Source organism: Athene noctua, chromosome 11 (genome assembly GCF_965140245.1).
Source record: "Athene noctua chromosome 11, bAthNoc1.hap1.1, whole genome shotgun sequence".
Classification (NCBI taxonomy): Eukaryota; Metazoa; Chordata; class Aves; order Strigiformes; family Strigidae; genus Athene; species Athene noctua.
Window position 1 is genome coordinate 5,758,757 of NC_134047.1, and position 16,307 is coordinate 5,775,063.

At 43.9% G+C, this 16,307-nt stretch overlaps 1 protein-coding gene across 3 annotated transcripts in view; it reads left to right on the top strand.

The window, feature by feature from the left end:
• Positions 1-360: 360 nt before the first annotated feature.
• Positions 361-16,307, top strand: part of PASD1 (PAS domain containing repressor 1) — a 55,486-nt gene continuing 39,539 nt past the window's right edge. For all 3 annotated transcript variants that reach the window (XM_074914890.1, XM_074914892.1, XM_074914891.1), the window contains exon 1: positions 361-615. The gene's annotated coding sequence lies outside the window, so the exon portion shown is untranslated. The remainder of the gene's footprint in view (positions 616-16,307) is intronic.

Sequence of the window (16,307 nt, forward strand, 5' to 3'; positions counted from 1 at the left end):
AGCGTCCCGTGGGGAAAGCGAGCGGGCAGGCGGCGGGGCCCGGCGGGGGCAGCGCGGGCCGGGGGGCAGCGCCGGGGCCGGGGCCGGGGCGGGCGACACCCGCTGGGCCGCGCCCGTCCAACAGCGGGGCGGGGAGGAGCGGCCGCCCCGGGCCGGTGCCGGTGCCCCACTTTCCGCCGTCCCCTCGCAGCGGCCGGCCCCGCCGCTCCCCCCCGCGGGACCCGCTCCGGTCCCCGCGCGTCCCGCGTCCCGCCGGGCGATGCGATGCGGGGCGGGGCGGCCCCGGCAGCCGCCGGTGGCGGCGGGGAGGGGGGGGGACAGAGGGGAGGAGCGCGCCTGTGCAGTGCCGGGAGGGGAGGACGGGCTCAGCCCGCCGCCGCCGCCGCGTTACACAACCGGCCGCCGCAATAGGCGAGTTTCACAAGTCCCGCCGCAGCGCGCCGGCAGCCCGCGCCCACCGCGCGCCTCCCCCTGCCCTGCCAGCCCTCATGCCATGTCCCCCCCCCCGGGCAGCGGCAGCCCGGGGCGGGCGGTAACCCCTGGCACCGGGGGGGCACCGCGCCGGGGCCGGGCATGGCACTGAGAGCGACTCCGGGACGCGCATCCTCCGGGACGGTACGTACGGCCCCGCGGCGGGGGGCGGGAGGGGGTCCCTTCACTCGAGACGAGCACCCGTGCCCTCCTCCAACACCCCCGGGACCGTCCCGGTGAAGTTTTGGAGAGGAACATTCACAGCCTCAACTTAAGTCGTCTGATCCTCCCCCGCCCCCCCCCCCAAAAAAAAAAAAAAAAAAAAAAAAATCCGTGTATCCGCAGGTCTGGCACGGGACTGCAGCGCCGGCGGCTCGGTGGGTTTCCCGTTGTAGACAGGAGGCGGGGCTGGGTCTGGGGGTGCTGGGGATGCTGGGGTGGCCGGGCACCGGGTTAGGGACCGGCTCGGGAATAGCCACGGGACCGAGCACAGCTCAGAGCTGCGGGGGGGTTGGAGGGGGAGAAACCGATTTACGGGAGACTGAAGCGGGCCTGATGGCAGTTGTCTCCTTCTGTCTTGGATTTCTGTCGTTTTGGGAATGCGTTTGTCTGAAAACACGGTGGGGAGAAACCTCCGAACGGAGTCTTGCGCCTAAAGATAGCATCTAAAATCCAGGTTGAAAAGTTACTCCTCCCACCAGGGTTATTGTGTCATTTGCTTTTACAGACTGTTTACATTAGGAGAGGGGAATTATAAAGGGTTTGGAAGTCCCTCACAGGTTTCAGCTGTGGATTTGTGAATGGTAACTCCGAGCCTCGGTCCTTACAGGCAGAAATTGCAGACTGATTGCTCTGGGTAGCTTGCACTGGAAGCACAGTTCAAAGCTGAGCCCTGCGTGATTCATAACTGAAGTGTCATACGCGCTTTAGAGAGCACTTGTCCTTTGTCAGATGTCACACTCCCCAAAGGCAGGAGGCTCCTGAGCCATCCGAAGTGGATTTCGGGAAGTGCAGCATAGCAATCCCTTTCTGGGGGCAGAACTGGCACCTAAGTGCTAAGTCGCACTGATCCCTGAATGAAGTTGGCTGCTTCAGCAGGGGAGCAGCCCTGGAGACAATGCACCTGCAAGCAGAGCTGTTCAGATGTCCCATGCTTTACCCGGGCAGTAAAACCCGCGAGGGCAGGGTTCTTTATCAGCCTGAGTTTATTTTGTCATGTGCAGTGAAAGCGGCGGTGCTGATTTAAGTAATGGGATGAGACGTTCTGGTGTATAAATGGGAGAATCTCAGGACTTGCCACATTTTTAGGCAGAATGACGGTGCTCCCCTGCCCTTATTTTGCTGGATCGCTGCTCGCTAATCCCTAGCTCTGGAAATGGGAATTTACCTTAAAGAGGCAGCTCTTCGTGTTTTTGATACGTAGGCTTTACAGTCCTCATGGGTCCTATGACTGTTTTTTGAAGCAGCAGATAATTTCGGGAGTCTGCAGAGTAAACCCCTTGTACTGAACATACTACAACTACTGAACGTACGTGATGTTTTGCTTGGGAATTGGTGTAATTTTTATAAACTTCCTAGGCTGCAATGCCTTGCCGTAGTTACCCAGTCAGAAAAATACATTTGAATTTTTGGTTTTCCAGAAACTGTATTTTTAAAAAGATGGCTTTCCTGTAATGTGCTGATCAGAGTAAACCAGCGTGTCAGTGAGGCGTGGCGTCAGTGAGGAACGGAGCACCCTGTGCACGGATGCGCCATAAGGACGGCACTCGGGGCCCTGTGGCTGACAAAGTTCTGACAAATGCAGCGAGCGCTAACGAGGAGAGGGAGGCTCAGGAGTTAAGCCAAAAGTGGAAGTTTGTGTGGAAGGGAGGCATTTGTATCTCTTGGGCTAAATGTGTTTACTACTGAATCTTTAGAATTTTTCTGTAAGATGTAATAGGAAAAATGCAAATGGCTTGAGGAGTGGTTGCTTACTGCCCATTCATTCTGTTCATTTAGAGCTGTGGATGAGAGTTGTTTGATCTAGAGGAAGAAGTAAAATTGGTTTGAAATTTTTTTGATAAGCTACAAACTTCAGTGAAATTTCGCAGGAAGGTATGTGATGGTTCCTGGGTTTTAGCCACTCAGACTACGCCTGTATTACGTTATTTTGCTGGTTTAAGACATGCGTCAAGTACTCAAAAATAGCTCAAGGTTAAAGATTAAAATTAGAAAATGAGTAGTTCATAATTAAAGTCTCACGGTGTTGGAAGCAGCATTACATTTCAGTCATACTGATGTTGAATCCAATTTCTGCGCATTAGTAGTATCGAAAAACTGGTAGGATGTCTTTACAGTTTGGAGCTGTGGCTTGTCTGTGCACAGAAGTTGCATTGTTTTGCCCTAAATTACACAATCTCTCAAGATTCACATGTAATGATACAAAAGTTTTAATGCCAACATAGCTCATTCCTTCAAGACTGGGGGAGTAAGCTACATGCCCATACCAGAACAACTGAATCCAGGCTTGTACTGGAGCAGTTACTGATTCTAGTGGAATAATATGGCTTTAATCAAAATAGTAAAACCTATAGAACCCAAAATAGTGTAGGCTGGTCTTTGCTGGTGTTATTAAAATGATACACCTTTGTATTGCTTCAGTTCCAAATCTCTGTTAAGGAAGTGAGGCAGGTACAAAAACTGTGTTTATTTGTTATGACCTGGATGACACTCTTCTTTCACGTGAATCTTTGTTCACCTAAGGCCATGCTCTGCTCAACGTGCTCCACGTTGTCCTGCTTCAAAACCGATGCTGTGCCCTGTTCTGCTGCCCAGGCTGGGGACATTTCTCTTTTTTCTTTATTGTTCTGCTACTTTTGGTGTATGGAGGGCTATGTAGCACAGCATGAGTTCTTGCCCTGTGACACCCCTGTGCAGAAGACCTGCAAAAGCCTCTTTATGATTACTCCAGTCTCTCTCGAGCTCTGATTTTACATGAGGTTGAGGTGGTGACAAGGCCTCGACAAGCGCTCTGTACACAGCTGGGCTTGCTGGCTGCACATCTGCTTGGCCTCAGAAGCACCAGATTCAGTCAAACTGCAGAGGTGTGTGCAATTAATGAGAGACTTTGACCTACTTCAGATTCCGTTATTGGTTTTGGCCTTGTCTACATGGGGAGATGACACCAATTTGGTTTAAGTCTGTTTTTAAAGTGATTTGATTAACCTGATGTGACTTTGCATGAAGACATTCTTATTTGGGTTCAAATGAACTTGTTTGGGTTCAACCAAAACCTACACTTAGTTAATTTACACAGAACTGAAATTAGCCATGCCCAAATTGAAAGGAGAACTGGTGTCTCTAAATAATGACACAACTTTCTCATGAAAGCAGAACCTCCTATAGAATCTGGAACAGAGTGTAATTACTAACAAATCTGCAGGAGACTGAAAGATATTCAAAGCAAAGTAAAAAAAAAAAAAAAAAAAAGAAAGAAAAGAAGCAAAACTTAAGTATCTTAGCAAGACAGATGTGCCAAGAATCCCAGTCCAGGAATACTGAAAGCAGTGGCACACCGCTTGCATGGCTTGCAGCAAGGCTCTCCCATGGCTCTTCAGCTGCAGAAGAGGGGAAGCATTTGTGTCCTGTACACAGAGTGCCTATACAGTCAGAAAATGAAAAAGCGATGCAGGGAACTATAGGCCTGCTGGTTTGAATAGTACACAGAGTCTCATGACGTATTTTGTAGGAAAGAATAATTAGACATGGAAATAATGAGGAAGCGGGGTAAATTACAACGAGATTTTATCAAAGATGGATTGTGCTAGTCTAATCTAACATCTTTTTTGTGTAACAGATTATTTAGGTGGGGTAAGGCCAGAATGTAAACCCAAGTGTTTGATACTGTGCCTCACAGGACAATATTGCTTAAAATGAAGATGGTGGTTCAATACAAGAGTAAAAAGGGGGAAAGGGAGCTGGCTAATGAAAAGATACAGCAGTTGCATGCAAATATGTTGTCTGAATGGAGAGAGGTATTCAGAGAGCGTCATCAGGACGGAGAGAGATTAGTGCTGTCTCCCTTGGGACGAGGCTTGTGCCTGTTGAACGGAGCGGCTCTGGGCTGTGGGTAGGGGCTGGGTGTGTGCCCAGAGCTGTGCGGGATGACACAAAGTTGGGAGGTATTGTCAATATGGAGGAGGATTAGATTATCATATGAAAGGAATTTAGATGACTTTGTTGATTGAAGTGATAGATATAAAATGACATTTAATAGTCCTGAGTGCAAAGTCATGCAAAGTTTTAAGCGTGGAGAGTGGTAACAAGAATTTCCAGTGTGAAACAAGAGCTCGTCAGCTCTCCGTGACAGAAAGGAGAGATGTGGATGCACTGGCTGGTCAGGAGATACCTGCGAGCAGGCAGTGAGGTACAGCTCACCGGTGAAGGACACTGATGACAACCTTGGATATCAAAGGGACATAATGTGAGGGATTCGGGGAAGTCTGATATTATCGTTGTACAAATCATCATGCAAAAGCTTTCTGCTGCTCATGGAGTAGCCCACTGGGATTTTGTATAGCTCTAGACACCACAGTCAAGAAAATGTTAAATTAGAACTGTGGGAGGGCTAGAGGTGTGGTTACACAAATGGTCTGTCTGTTGTATCAAGGGAGGTTAAAGAGGGTAGTTTGTTTAGCTCTGACCAGTTGAACAAATGAGGGGGCAGGTTACAGTAGGTCTTTTTATACACAGCTGGGACTAAACAGCAAGAAGGCGGAAAAACTAAGTCAAAAGAGCATGCACACAAGATCAGATTGTCTAAGTTAGTCATGAATAAATTTGGATGGGAAATTAGAAGAAAGCTTTTAGCTACCTAAAGACTGAAGTTGTGTAATAGTCTTTCAATTAGGGTAGTTTTGAGATAGATCTTGATAATCTTATGAAAGATATTATACAATTAAATTAGAGAGTTCCTGGAGATAGGAAATTAAGTTTGCAGAGTTAGTCCTTTGGTCTCCGGTGTAGTTGTATTTCTAACGTAAGGTTGAAAGGAAAATGGACCTGGTTTTGTTTGCACTATTAACCCCGTACATCAAGGCTCCTGCTGTTTTGTTGGGAGCCAAGGCAAGAATTAATTTTCCCTGTTGCTGTAGATTCGAATCTTTTTTTCCCCCATATTTGCCTTCCTCTCAAGCACTAGATGTTGAAAGTGTGCAGTGCAGTGACTCCTTGTAGCATTAGATGGTCACAATTGCCTGCAGTTTTTTCTGGCATGCTCCCTAGTTTAACCTGATTTTGGGCCGGAGAGACATTTTTCCTTCAGGTTGTGTTGCCAGTAACTGTATTGTACTTCATGATATATTTTCTGGGATCTGTTGCTAGTGTTGTCTGATGAACTTTGTAAGGATACAAGGACATGCAGTACTGGCAGGGATCTTCACCTGCCTTTTTCTGTGTCACCACACAGTTTAATCTTTTGTGCTTCTGATGTGTGTCATAAGTTTGTTGTATGATGTGAGGATGTGTTCTGGGTGTCCTGGTGCATTTCAGCAGGTTGAAGAGATGTTGTGAAGTAGCCATTAATAGTGTTGTTTTCTGAGACTGGAGTGCTGGGGCTGATGCTCCTTTTCTACCTGATATTCCTAAAATAAGTTGCAAAGCTGGATTTTAAATCAGCTCTGCTCTGATGCTGATCAGAGCAAAATTCTGTGAATTGTGCAGGATAACCTCTAGGAGAAAGAAGTGATTGCTGACCATTAGTGATGGATTAGTAATTTTAAAAACATCATTTTGTTGTAGGAAAGCTGGATGCATAATGTGCATCTTATTACAAGAAAGAGAGAAGGAAAGAAAAAACAAATGACAGAAAGCAAACAGGCTAGCAAGAAGGAAAACAGCTTGACTTAGCCTGAAGCAAAGATCACATACCTGCTAAGCTGTCTGTAAAGAGAAGTTGAAATATGGGAAAATGACAGTGCAGATGAGGATAATATTGAGGTGGTAGAAGAGGAAGTGTGTTAACCAGACACTACAGAGTTGTTGAAATGTGTTGAATCGTCTGACTGTGACTTGTGTTCTTAGGCAAACACAACTGTATAATTGATTAATTTGTCAACATTTCTTTAGTGCATAACACTATGGTAACCAAGAGGTTCGCTAAATCTTGTCACAGAGATCACTGTAAAGTATATCTTTCCTTAGGAGTGGGGGAGAGAGGCAGAGCAAGACCTTGGAGCTCTTAGCTTTGGCGGACTGATACACGAGTACACACAAGCAAACATGAGCAGCTAGAAACAACCTCCTGTTGCTGGTGTTGGAAGTGAGCATAGGAGGGTTTGCCAGTGACGTACGTGTTCTGGATATGATTGAAGAAGTGGCACTGCCTAACAACTGCCTTGAACACTGGTGCTACCCGACCTTTGCGGAGCAGATGGACTGAGGTCAACGGTGCCACCCTCCCACCAGGTCCCTGTCACCCAGGGATGCTGAGAGCAAAGGGCTTGTTCTTCCCTGCACTGCTGCTCACACGACGTGGAGGGCTGTGCCACCCTGCACGCCACGCTCCACCGGCTTCTGGGACCTCAGGCCTCAGGGACCTGTTGCATGAAACAGAAACATGTGGCATTTTACACTGAGTAGTACCCTGGGCTTGGCTGGTGGCTGTGTTGTACCTGCAGTTGCCACCCGCGGCTGGCTGTGCCCTGGCGCCGGGCAGGGCTTTGGGCGAGCCCCTCTGTTCCCCAGGGCAGTGTCACGGCTCAGCAGACACTCACCTGGGCCTCTGTCTCCTCACGATTAGGATTCCCCCTCACCTACAGGGGATCTATAAATCAATGCGAGGTGCTTTGTTGAATGCCAGCTATAGGCAGAGTGATTAATTGATTGACTGATAAACACAAAGGTGTGTTTGTTCTTGTTTACAAACTGCCCAAGCTTACGCAAGATTTTTGCGTATGTAGCAACGGCGGGAATCATATCCATAAAAATGCTAATCTCCTCTCTTGCTTCATCTGTTCAGCCCACAAACACACGCATACACGAATGCTTAAAAGAAATTAATAAGGTTTGTTTGTTCTCTTCTGGGCTCAGCCTTCTTTAATCTTGTTTTAACTTACAGCACAGTGTGGCACATTGCTTCAGGACAATAAAGTTTTGACCATAAGCAATGTACTCTCTAAACCAGTTTTTTGATAAATAAATGAACAATAGATGAGCTGATAATAGCTCCTATTGCCATTAATTATTTTAATAGACACGGCAGCATAATAGAAAGATTTTCAAGCAAATGCAGAGGCTTTTCTGAAGGGGAATGAGAGGAACCGCTGGCCCTGATGAAAGCAAAGGTTGAACTTCCAACAACTTCTGTGCAGTGAGGACCTCTCCCAGAGCATCAGCCAAAGAGAAAAATAAATGCCTCTGGGAGTCAGCCCTTGTGTTTAGGCTGTTTAAAGCTCTACTGCACAAACTGCAAATACGTTGTTATGTATAGAGGAGGATGCTGTGTGTTTGGTCCACTGTTGGCTTGTCACAGCAAACGCAGCAATTAGAGAGGCTGTAATAGCTGGGGAGGGTTACACCCCTTGCTGAGGAAGTTTGGCCATAAACCTGTTTGTCCTGTCTCTGAGTGCAACGTACACTGGCACAATTTACAGTAAATTAAAAATATTCACTTCCATCAAACTGTTTCAAATCAAATTTTGTTAAGTGTGTGTGTTAAGTGAGTCATGTGCAGCAAAAAGGCAGGACTTTGATTGACTCTGCTACTGATGTATATGTTAAAGATGAATATCAACAGCTTGCCTTTTCTCTCAGACAGAATAATTGGAGTGGCTTCAGTTTTGGGCAGGCTTTTAATGGCAAGGACACAGTAGCAAATATTAATAAAACAGTCTTTGTGCTAACACCTTTGTGCTTAGCGCCTACATTTTCTATTTAATCTTGCTTATTGCAGAGGGCTGAGCCTTGTCATTAGGGAAGACAATGTGTCAACATAGGAAAAGTGAGTTACTTTATTTTCTTTCTCATAAGCTCTGGGGTTGGCCTCCCACATGGCAGCAGTCATGTGGAGCCATGTAATTGCAGAGGGAGTATACATTGGCCCTTGGGTGCCAGTCCTGGAACAGACAATTCTCATTGCTCATTCTGCTGGAGCATGGACTTCTGTGAAGCTAAATCACTTTCTTATCTGGGGCATCTTCACACCTCTTGGGACTTGACTCTTCAACTGCAAGACCTCCTGGTATCTATGTCTCACCAGGCCCAGAGCCAGAAGTCTGTTATTTGGGGAAGTTTGCACAGCTCAGGAGCTCTTGCTGAAAATTTTATTAAGTGAGAAAATTGTCTACAACTCCATTTTTCTACTTTCTAGAAATAATTCAGAGTTTGGAAGGAGAGGGTCCCAGAAGAAGGTTGTTAAGAGTATATATGATTCTGCAAAAGTCCTGGTATACTGCCTGGAAAGGGCAAAGATCTGTTGCCCAAAATGGGAGAGGAATAAGTGCAATGGACTAAAATTGCCACCAACCCATTTGGAAACAAGAAATGAGGCTGAATCAGAACTTTGTCTTATCCAGCATACGTTTTGAATCTGGAACTGAATTCCTTATCTTGGGTATATTAATAAGGCAACTAGTAGAGCAATCAAAATCTAGAGTGTTAGATTGGTTAGTTTGTTGGTAGCAGGCTGTTGTGACTAGAGCAGAATCTCTGTTTTCCCTTGAGGGATGGAAAAAAGACTAACGCAGAGAAGACCAACTTCTGTGTTTTGATTTTTTTTTTTTTTTTTTGTGAAGGAAAGCATATGAATATTAATAAGTGATCCAGCTGGAATAGCATCTTTCTTAAAAATTGTCCTTAGAGATTGTGTATTATAGAAATAGTGTATTATATTAACACAGATTTGATTGCATGGTAAGTAAAATTTTCTAAATATAAATCACCATCTTATTTCAAAAGCTGCAGTGCCGAGGAAACTATTCTGGGATTTTCTAATATAGTCCGGTTTGAATTGTTTGAATAAGAAGAGATATCAGTGAATAAATCAGATAATGAGCTGCTTTACATAGAAGGCATAATGCCTATTTATGATGTATAGAAGTCCTAAGAGAGATGAATTGTCAGTTTAATCTTCTTTGGATTGTGTTTGAAATCTACTTTTATGAGGCATTCCTGACTCTTCCAGAGATTACCGTTCAGACACTTATCTAGACTTCATTTGTATTTGATTTACAGCTCTACAAGGTTCTCTGCAGGCAAATGCTCATTTTCTTCAGTTGTTTTTACTTGGTTCCTTGACCCTGAAGTAAAATTTGTAGTGATTATAGGTGTTGTCAAAATTTTCTTCTGACCTAGTTGCTCTTGTCAGAATTCAGGAAGCAGTGTTATCTCAATGGATGCACCTTACCAGAAGGAGCAGTAATACAGATCATCTGTCACTGGCATCTTTGACACAACACTGCAGAGCTTTGCAGTTGACCTGAGAGGGATGAAGATTACTCCCTTGCTCTGTGCAGCAATGAAGAGTATGGAGTTTGGAGCCACTGCAGTAAATACTTCTTTTTCCTTCTTTTTTTGTAAGTTCTTGTCATAAGCTTCCCGTGGAAAAGAGGATTTCTGGATGAATTAAATCAGATTAACTAAACATTAGATTTCTCTCTCTAACAGTGCATTGTCATTGACTGTTTACCCATAGAACAGCTATTTCTTGAGAAAAAAAGTGGAATTTATTTTTGTGTCTTCCCTGACATGAACACTGTGCTTTATTAAGGAATCATCTCATTCAACTTTACTAGTAGCTGATTTTTCCTCCCAGCTTTGCAACATTTGCATCAGCTTCGATCAAAGCATCCTGATGGGGAAATACTGCTGGAGGGATGACATGCAGTGCTGGACTCTGGAGGAGCAGGATTGCTGTTCTGAATAGAGGAAGCAAACAAATGTGAGATGTTAAAAACTTTTGACAGGGATAGAAAGATAATTTTCAAGACAATTCTGCGTCAAGCTCTGCTCTAACCTCTATCCCCTGCCAGGCTTCCTAAGCCCTAGGTCATAAGGTTAGAGAAAATTGTGGGCTGATTGTGTCATCCTTCATCTATACATACAGAACTTCCCAATTGCAGTCAATCGCACCCAGAACTGGGTAGCCTGTCATCACCCTCCTATTAAGCATGACTGTTTCTAAAACATTAACATTCATGTCAGGTCTAGATATGGATCAGCACAGGCTTAAATCATTGTTGGGAACAGATGTGAGATACCTAATCAGTTATTTCCTAAGGAAAATGAGTTTGATTGCATGAATAGTTGTAAATATTTCATTCAGCAATTCAGCTACTCCGGCAATGGTAAACAAGCTTCTGAGGCTCAAGAGAAGCATTCTGTGGTACTGTACTTGATTTCTTATTCATTTAAACTTTAGTGTAGGAGAAAGCATCTTAGGTACTTCAGATTACTTTTGTGACAGCACTGATCATAACCAGGGGCTCACTTTGAAGAGAGCCAAATATGCTTAACCCTAATAAACACAGCCAGCTTCATCCTGGTTTACAACGTGCAGCTTTTGTCCAGAGGGTGAGCACAAAGCTGCAGATTTTGCCGCTGGGACATGATCATGGCACAGGAAGGAATTTTGGCTTCGGTAGGAAGATGACAGCCTGAGCACCAAACCCTCCATCCTCTGCTTCAATTTTGCTGCTACCCATGCGATTTCAAGCTTTGGTGGTGAGCATAGACCTTGGTTGGGAGTTGAGCCAGGACTAGGTGCCCTGTGCCCCTGTTGTGCAATTGCTCTGCGATAGCTCTGATGGCTCTTTGAAGCATTGGCTATACATAAGCAATAATTAAGGACATGGCTTTAGTTTCTTATTTGTTTTGCACTTCTCACTTGTTGAAAACAAAACTGAATTGAATTGGAAGAAACACTATTAAATCAGGATGGGTGTCATACTAATTTCAGTGAAGCAGACAGGAATTTTAGTACTGATCTTTTGCAGAAGGGCTGATGAGAGGAAGAGAAGGAAGGAGGAAGTTAGCTTTTCTCTCTGCATAATTGAATGTTTTGCCTGTTTGAGTTTTGGCTAAACTATTGTATTATTTGCTTGTGATTTTTAGAAGACGTGCACAAAAGCAGTGCATGAAACAAGGAGGTTGAAAGTACAGATGATATTTGCCTTTCAAACACAGTGTGAAATTCTGAGGAAACTGGGACTGCCAGCTAAAGGTCATGGGCATTTTTAACTTCAGCTGCTGGCTTCATGCTACTGCGTAGATGCTTGTCAGGGATCTTGCTGGCCTTGGTGGTATTACGTAGTCAGATTATCACAGAAACAAGCTCCCTTTTTACCCATGTGTTTTTTATGCATGTACATTACAGTTTGATTCTTTCCATCAACTGGTTTTAATGTGTGATTTCTTGGCCAGCTTAATTTTGTTGTGTTAAATACAGTATAGACATTGTTAATATATGGATATGCAGTTTAAGGTGCTTTGGTCAGGAAAGCCCTAGGTAATAAAATTAATGTGTATCCTAATTCTGGAAAGCACAAATAAATCCCACTATTTTCACCCACAAATTACACAGATCATTTAAAAAAGAGGCATGTGCCAATGGATCTGGCTGAATGAAGGGCCAAGCTCTTCAGTGCTCTTTTCACTCTGTCCCAGGTGAGATGCAATCTCACACGGCAGCCTTTTCAGCTGGCCTCGTCCCTCACTTGAAAACCAGGGATCACAGTTATCTATACGTACAAATCCACCATCCTTGTCAGCCACATCCATACACAACCAGGATTGCTCAAGAAGATGGCAGTATCCATCACTGCTGCCATTAACTTAGTAGAGGAGTGTTATCCTTTGAGAGAGGTGGACCCATGTCTAATTTACTGGTTGTACTTGAGTCTTGATTTTGACTTGTACTAGGAGGATTCTTAGTACTGGACCATTGCAGATGTGAAATAAAGGATATTTTAAAATGTTCTGTGTGCTTGCACAATTGTAATCCATAGACAGCACTTAGATGTCCAGAAAAACCCTCATATCCTTAATTTCAGGGATATTCTTGTGGGAAATGACCAGTTCTCTGTCCTGTGTCTTCCCTTGGTTGTCAGTGAGCAGTCTGTCTCTGTGTGCCTGTCTGTGCTGCAGCAGGCAATGAGGGACCCAGGCAGAGTGGCTGAAGAGATCAGAGCCTCTTGGAGGGCACGATAGCAGAAACATTGCTGTTTGATCCACTTCCTTTCCCACCAGTCTCTGTGTTTACTCAAATCTTTTTACATGAACATTATCTGGGAGGGACACATCTTTTCCTGTCTTAAATAGTCAAAAAAAACCCCAAATGTCCAAGCGAACCTCTAAAGTGAAGTGGACATTCGGTCGTGCTGAGTCATATTTTGTTATTATGGCTGATGATCCAGCCAGCCATGCAAATAAACTGCAAGGGGGGAAAAAAAACCGGATGTTTGTGAATATCTTATCTGTGACAGAATGAGGCCTTGGGTCTTTGTGCATAATATGTGTTACAATAATGACCTAGTATGCAAGTGTTCCAGTGACTGACATATTTGCAGTCTAAAGAAGATAACAAAGTAATGAGAGAGATCTGTGAATGTTTTATCTTCTTTTTTCTTCTTTCTAAAGGAAAGTTTTGCTTTCTCATTGTATTTCTAGTGCATATCAGTGTACCATGCTGAATGATGAATATGATTGCAGTTAATTGTTTAAATAGTCTTTTATTCCTGAAGCTTTCAAAACAAATAACCATCTTTTGAGGAGGTAGTTGAGAAGTGATGTGGGCAAGATAGTACAAAAAAAATTGCATGTGAAGTTAAAATGCTTCAGAGAAAAGAAAGAGAAGTGTGTGGGGAGTGTTTTAAAGAAAGAAAACTGGTTATATTACTAACAATACCCGTAACAAAAGTGGCAGCAATTCTTCTTGAAAAAAATTTGTAAGCTTCAATACTTCAAATCCATCCTTGGTGTAGCAGCGATGGAATTACACTTGGATCAACTTACTTTATGGTGCAAAAGTTTTCTAGTGTTACTTAATGCAAATACTACAAATAAGCATGACTTTGTCCAAAATGCATTTGCTAGCTGTATTTATCATCATTTTTCTTCACAGTAAACAAGAAGAGAGATCTGTAGAGAAGCTCTGGTAGCCACAGAAAATATTTTGCATCATAGTGTCTAACCGATGCCATTATGAGCTATTCTCAGTTCAAAGATCTGTTCTTCGGGGCAACTGAAACACAAATGTGTATTTGGTGTTTGGGACCCTTTGCAACTGCATTATATATTTGTAACGCAGGAAGTAAAACCCTAGATGTAAAAGTGCCACTTCAAGACAACTGTGAGTGATTTTGTAAATTCTGAGTAATGAGGTGAGTTTTCTCACAGTAATACTCAAGTTCAGCCCTTGTTCATACACTTGAAATGAGTGGGCTCAGGCCTTATGAAAGATGTTTACTTATTCAGCTTTAAGGCCCAGGCCAAGAAATAACTTGATCTGATTAGCTGAGTTTGAATAGGAACAGCAGCAAATAGAATCAAATGAGTGTGAACGATGCTGCTGTGCTCACTATTAGAAAAATATCTGCCAGCTGCCCTTGTGGAGTATAATCCTGCAAGATGCTGATGCCTCCAGTTCCCATTGCCTGAGGGAGCTGGGCCAGGGCACTTCAGGCGTGCGGCTCCCATTACTCACCTTAGTCAAACAATGGTTTTTCTCTGAAATCCTTCTTTTCCCTGTTATATAAAGGCTGATTCTTTTTTACCTCCTCTTTCTTGAAAGGCTTTTGACGCTTACAGGGACTGGGTGCGTTGCTGGTTATTCTCAGCTGCAAGATTACAGAGATGGCAGCAGTAAGGTCAGTGGGGCATGAACACAGCTCAGCTGGAGAGCAGATGTGAGCAGATCATTTAAGGAAAGCAGCTGAAATTCTCGGAGCCAAATGAGGATAAGACAAATTTTGAAATGTAAGGTCTTTGTTTAAATTCCTTTTGACTTATGTGCACATTATACCTGGAATGCTCGAGAATTAAACACACCAAGAGGGTGAAGAGGTTTCTTATGCTTGAACTTGGACGTGTGAAGCCAAAGATGTAAAATGAGGTCAGTTAGCTTGGCTGCAGCGAATCCTTTGATATTCATTTAATGAGTAAGTAGATAAAATTCTAAGTAAGCTTGCATGGGAGACTGAATTTTAACTACTAAAGCTCTTTATAATTTTCTCACATGTCTTTTACATAGACTGGACATTAGGCATCATTTCTTTACCAAGAGAGTGGTCAAACACTGGAACAGGCTTCCTAGAGAGGTGGTTGATGTCCGAAGCCTGTCAGTATTAAAAGGCATTTGGACAATGCCCTTAATAACACACTTTAACTTTTGGTCCGCCCTGAAGTGGTCAGGCAGTTGGTCTAACATGATTGCTGTAGGTCCATTCCAACGGAAACCATTCTATTCTATTCTATTCTATTCTATTCTATTCTATTCTATTCTATTCTATTCTATTCTATTCTGCATTTTAATTGTTCAGACAGCTAATGCTGTTCCACTTCTGCTGCAATACCACTGCAGATCTCCTCAGCCTGTTTTCTTATTTCTTCTTTCTCTGAACCAGAGGTGAAAGGTGGTGTGGCTCTGGGAAACTCATCATTTTGGAAGTCTTTAGGTTTGAGATTTGGGTTGAAGTCAAGAAGATGAGCTCTGGATCAGGCGCTGAATTCTCCTCTGGTATAGGCAGGCTTTAAATCTGGTTCAGAATTATCTCTAATCCTTTTGTCGTAGTATTTCCTTTTTATGAATAGCTTCCTTATGTATTGAGTTCCAGAAATTCCAGGCTGGTGATACACATGGGAAACAGATTGTAACAGAGAGCAGATTAAATTACTCAGGTCTAGGATTAGTGAGGCAGAGCATTTTTTCTTCATGTTGTTTGAAAAGGGAGAAGAATCTTCTTTTTTTTTTTTTATTTATAGGAAGAAGTTTGAAAGCAACTGACTCTGAGCGGCCCTTTCATTGGTCAGTCAGTGATCACTTGAGGAAAAAATAACGAACTGGGGTTTTCCCCCCTCCTTCATTTGAAAATCAGTTCTTACCAGTGCTGCGTATTTAAGGGAGTTCTAAGACTATAGTCTTAGATGCTTCAGGAAGCTTATTTTAGGAGAGAAGACTTGACTGAATGCCAATAGACAGAGCTAATCATCAGGACGTCTGGCTTCACTTCTTAAATCTGCTGTGTGACCTTGGGTCAATGATTCAGGTCGAGCTTTTCCAAAACGAGCATTATTTGTAGGTGCTAATGCTGGGTTTCAGCATTACTGAAAATTAGGCTGTAATTGCATTTACTGTTTCAAATTCAGCTCCCCAAAACTGGGACACTCGTAAAAAGAGACAGAAGTAAAATGTGTGCCCCTGTTTCCTCACTTGTACAACAAGGATGGTTGTTTATGGAGTGTGCCAAGGCTTCCTGATGTAAAAGCGTTAGTGAAGAGAAAGAATGGCAGCAAGCTGCTTGCAAAGCATCAGAAAATTAGACATTGTTCAGCAGAAATCGAAGGATGTTGAACAAGAACCAGACTTTCAAGACTTCCCACTTTACCAGCCAAAGGGCTCCCCAGACCATGTAGAGGACCAAGCAGATCTAAGGAAGTGCAGAAATGGCAGAACCAAGGCTAGCTGGCTATCTGCAGACATCCAGCCCATCCAGCCATCTGCCCACGTGTTGCCCAACAGCAGCAGAGTTGCCCTTTCTTGGAGGGGAGATCCGGGGGTGTAGCACTGAGTGTGGGCAGGGCAGTGAAGGTGTAGCAAGCCATGTGCTTCCAGGAGGCTCTGATTTGCGTCACGTACCGTCGGT